The sequence below is a fragment of the Papaver somniferum genome, chromosome 3, assembly GCF_003573695.1.
Source record: "Papaver somniferum cultivar HN1 chromosome 3, ASM357369v1, whole genome shotgun sequence".
Classification (NCBI taxonomy): Eukaryota; Viridiplantae; Streptophyta; class Magnoliopsida; order Ranunculales; family Papaveraceae; genus Papaver; species Papaver somniferum.
Window position 1 is genome coordinate 50,081,214 of NC_039360.1, and position 5,416 is coordinate 50,086,629.

Here is a 5,416-nt window from a genome sequence, read left to right on the forward strand (position 1 = left end):
TCGGATTTGGAACAATTTTTTCGAAAACCACCGAACATCTGTACTTCCAAATAAACCAAGATACAGTTGCGATTTTATGTGATCGACTCATTTATCCAATTTACTATGGAGTCCGAACTAATTCTCGTGTTCACTGCTTCTAGAGAAAGACCAAACCAAATGGCTCTTGATAATGCGCAAACCGAAATAAGTGTTGTTCCGATTCTTGCTCCTGTGAATCGCACATCGGGCACTCTGTGTTTATGTCTGTATTATGAGTTGCGAGTGTTAGAGCATTGCTCGGTCGACCTCGCATGCGTTGCTATATTAAGCATGTTTGTCAATGTTAGTGATCAAGACTATGAGTCTTGATTTCTAGCCTACATAGCTAAGTCTCGGACTAGGATAGAAAAGTGTAGTTGAGCTCAAGGACTTCATGGCGATTCATCATACAACGACGAAGATCTATACAAGGAACCGTGGAACTTCATCAACAAAAAGGTATGTGGAGACTTGAACTTATCTATCACTCAAAAGTCTATCTATTTTATCTCCTACTTCTTATGAGACAAAAGTCGTATGCTATATATACTAGATCATACACATTTGACACTTGGAGTTGAGCATTCATTGCTTATCTTTTATCTCGAAATCGTGTGTTGGTAAAGCGTTTCGCTTTGATCAAGTTTATCTTCACCTAGTGACGAAAATCATGAAAAGTTTCAATCACTTTGAGAATTTCTCTGACGTGAATTGGTCTATGAATAACGGCTACATAGCGTCCTCTGAGAATGTCTCAATGATTGAAATGAGAGTTTAGATTACATAACCATGAATTCCTTAAAACGAAGTTTTCGAACTTTGTTGATCAATAGAAATCGGGAGGATTGTGGAATTGGATTTCCAATTCCGCGAACTGTCGGAAGTTCTCGACCGAGAATTTCTGCTGGATTTTCCAAAACTCATTTGTGTGCTCAGTCCGCGAACCCAGTCCACGAACTGGCGGAAGTTTTCTTTCCGAGAATTTCTGCTGAGTTTGGAAAACTCAACCGATTAACTTAAGTCCGCGAACTTGTTTGTGAACTTAAGAGGTTATGATCTAAAGATGTGCTCTGAACATGAAACTTAAATTACTAAGGATGCTTTATGCAAACCGTGGCTATAAAGTTCATGAGCCGATTCAATCGAATCAAATAATCTTTTTTCAATTGTGTCTTGTGTAGTTACATAAGATCTCATAGAAATTGAACAACTCTTTAACTAGTTCATTTGAGTCAATTGAACTAGTTACGGTGAAGAAGAACAAGGTTGATATGAAATGCTCATATGGTTAACATTTTGGGTTACTATGTTGAACCAACATACACGTACACGTTTGGGCATGGTTTTCGCAAACCCAGTAAACGTTTACCCAAGTGTGTTTGACAAGCTAAGTTTTCGATCTAACAGTTGAGAAATATTAGCTTGAATCTAAATCAGGTTTTCATCTAACGGTGAATAAGGATTGCTTTGTAACTAAGGCAAAACCCTGATTTGAATGCTATATAAAGGAGACATCTAGATTTGAGCAAAACTAATCCCCACACGTCTGTGTGATACTAGTGCGCTCTCTAGAGTCGATTCTCCTTTAATCTTTGGTTTTCTTCTCTAAAACCAGGTTAACGACTTAAAGACTTCATTGGGATTGTGAAGCCAGACCGATACTACTTTTATCGTAGTTGTGTGATCTGATCTTGCATCTTTTATCATACGAGTGCAATCGATTGATTGGATTGAGATCATGAGAGTTCTCCGATAGGCAAGATAAAGAAGTCACAAACATCTTCGTCTCACTGTTTGTGATTCCTCGACAAACCGCCTGTGTAGTCAGGAAGGATTGTAGAGAGATGATTGATTAATCTAGGTTGTTCTTCGAAAATATAAGACCGGATTATCAATTGGTTCCTGTTCACCTTGATTTTATATCTTAAGACGGAACAAAACCTAGCGGTTATCTGTGGGAGACAGATTTATCCTTTGATAGACTTTTCTGTGTGAGACAGATCTGTTTATTATCAAGTCTGTGATTTTGGGTTGCAGCAACTCTTGTTTGTGGATGAGATCAGCTAAGGGAATCAAGTGCATAGTATCCTGATGGGATCAGAGGCGTAGGAGTACAACTGTACCTTGGATAGGTGGGAGACTGATTGGGGTTCAACTATAGTCCAGTCCGAAGTTATCTTGGAGTAGGCTAGTGTCTGTAGCGGCTTAATACAATGTGTATTCAATTTGGACTAGGTCCCGAGGTTTTTCTGCATTTGTGGTTTCCTCATTAACAAAATTTCTGGTGTTTGTGTTATTTCTTTTACGCATTATATTTTATATAATTGAAATAATACAGGTTGTGCATTCGTGATCATCAATTGGAAATCCAACCTTTGGTTGTTGATTGATATTGATTGATCCTTGAACATTGGTCTTTGGTACCGTCCAAGTATTCCTTGTGTTTTGATTAGGACTCGCTGATTTCTATTAGCTTGAGTAATATCAAAAACAAGAGAGAGATATTAACTCCTTGAGATACTTTTATCTAGATTGAGTCTGACTGTCTAGTTGATTCTCTAGCAAAGTATTTCGGAGTTAGTCCATACAAATTTCTAAGCGAAATATTGGGTGGTGTTGTTAGACCCCCGCTTTTTCACCGAGTCTTGAATTCGTTGGGAGGGCTTTTTGAGCTAATTTCCAGACAAATAATTTGATTCTCGGAATTACTTGTACCTTCCATATTTTTTTCCATGGAAAGGTATTTAGGCTATTGTCTTCTTGGTTTTGCTTTATGATAAAGTTATACACATTTTTTGCCGAGAAGGTTTCTGAGGGATGATGTTGCCATCTGATTTTGTCTTGTTCTTGTCTTTTTGGAGAAATGGCTAGAATCTTAGCTTTTATATCTGGTTCAAAGTAGGTACTGAGATTTTCTTGATCCCAAGTATCTTCAGGAGTTATCAACTCGTTTACCCTATGCGGAACATGATCTTGAGTATGAGTGGGTTTTTGAATAATATTTGTATTAGGCACCCATTTTTCTTCCCAAATTTTTGCAGAAGCTCCATTTTTTACTTGCCAGACAAAATTCCCTTTAATGAGCTCCAACCCCTTTTTTATGCTAGTTCAAATCCATGATAATTTAGAAGACCTAGAGTATTCCAGAGGATGAGAGTTTGGGAAATATTTTGCTTTGAGAAGTTGAGCCCAAAGTTGATCTTGGTGTAGTTTCAGGAAATCCTACACTACACCCCTCATATGATTTCATTAACATTCAACTCATTTTAGATTAACAATATTAATTTTATTGATGAATCTCTGATCAATCTTACAAGAAAAGATAAAAGAATCAAGAATAACCACTGCTCTAGATTTTCTCTCTCATATTTACTTGCTTCTCACCCAGAAAAAGATCTCTCTCTTTCCTTTACAACTGAATGACTATTTATAGGGAAGTACATAGTGGATGATAGATAATCTGTCCTTTATTTTTGGATATGGCTTGCGACATTCTCGCAACCTTACAAATGTTAATCTCGCAAACTCTCTAATTTTCACAGGACCATCACATTTTTCTCATGATTTTAGCTGACGTCGTTTATTATGTCATTTCTGAAATTGTTCTGCGACGCTGTTATGTTGTGTTGTTGATAATTTCGCTGAGACATTATTGCTGCGAGATTCTGATCCTACATCTTGCCTCTTCTCATATCTTCTCTGCGAAGTAGCGAACGATGTGAGAAATGCCGCAACTGTTCATTTCTTCATATTCTGCATTTATCACACGTATCCTTTCTTCCATCTATTTCTTGACACGTCCTCTGTAACCGCTGCTTTTTAACCGCTCACGTATTTTCGTATTAATGTTGTTTATTTCTTCGAGTATAAAATCCTCTCTATATATATTCTTCTTACTCTTCTTTCCATTTTCTTTTTACTTTCTCTTCTCTTTTTATTCTCTCATCTCTGCAACTCTATTATTCTTCCGTAAATTATGCCATTGCAACTTTTCTTCTTTCTTCTTCTTTTACTCTTTTTATTTTCTTCTTCATCTCCATACTGTTCCCTCTGAAGATCTTCACTGTTTGTAACTTTCTTAATTTTTACGAATTAATCTTCCTGCTGGTGTTTTCCATGGATTCGTCGAGGTTAGTTTTCTTTTTTCTTTCTTATGGGTTTTGCTGAAATTGATCTTGTTTACTGCTTTATTTAATGATGTTGCTTATGTGATTCCCATACTGTTGTTATTTCAGCAAAAACGCCTCCAACACCAAATTTACGGTTCAGAACCCTAATATTCCCAAACCGCATCATAAGATTGTTGTACACAAAAGAAATTCTGCGAATCAGAAGGCAGTAAGAAACATTATTCTTTTCTAATAACAATATTGTTGCCTCTGTTTCTTATCTGGATTGTAATTCGCAGGGTGATAAGGATGTCAATAAATCTCTCAAGAAATGTCGCCACCTTAAAACCGTTGAAACCTTTGTTCCATTCCACTTACTTATCTCTTCTAAATCTCCAGTGACATCTTCGCAAGTTAAACCATTATCTCCAATTCGCGAAAAAACTGCCTCGGATTTCATTTCTTCAACTGACCTTTCAATGATTGAAACCCCCATTATTGATCCTTCTGTGAATGAAACTTCTTCTTCTCCTATTGATAATGTTTCACAACCTTCTATCATTGCCAGTTCTCTACCCGAGCCTCTTCCCTTTTCGAAAGAAACCGTGGAAGGAATAGATATTACTTTCAAAGTTTTGTCTGAAGTCCTGGATGATGGCAAGAAGTCTCCCATTGATCCTGTCAAGTCTGGTATTTGCGAAATTCTGAGTAAGTATTTCGGTTCTGATAGAGCTGCTTCGCAAACAACTTTGGAAAAAGAGTGTAATGCTCTTCGTCTCGAAAATCAAAAGCTTCAGAATGTTTCACTGGATCGTGACAACCTTCGCAAGAAGAATGATGAATTGAGAGGTATGATTTCCTTATCCGCGTCTTCAATTTGCGTTTCTAATAATTTTATCCTTCCCATATTTAATTATCCTTGAAATCCCTCTTTCGCATGTTAAGCCTTAAACCAGAAACGAATAATGGAGAAATATCAATTTGAATCTACTGTTGAAGAAGCCCGTGTTGATAAAGAGATTTTGATGGATCAATATAACCAATTAGATAACCTCTATTCATACTCTGTTGATCATATAAATAATCTTACCAATGAAAATACCCAATTAGTTCAGAGGCAAGATTTATTAATTAATGAAATGTCTCGCCTCTGTTATTCTTTAACTAAAGCTAATCTTGGGATGGAATCTTTATCAGATGAAAATAAAACTCTATCTCAAGAGAAACGAATTTGTTTAAATAAGATGGCGATATCTTCGCAACAACTTGGCATCCTTCAGAAAGTA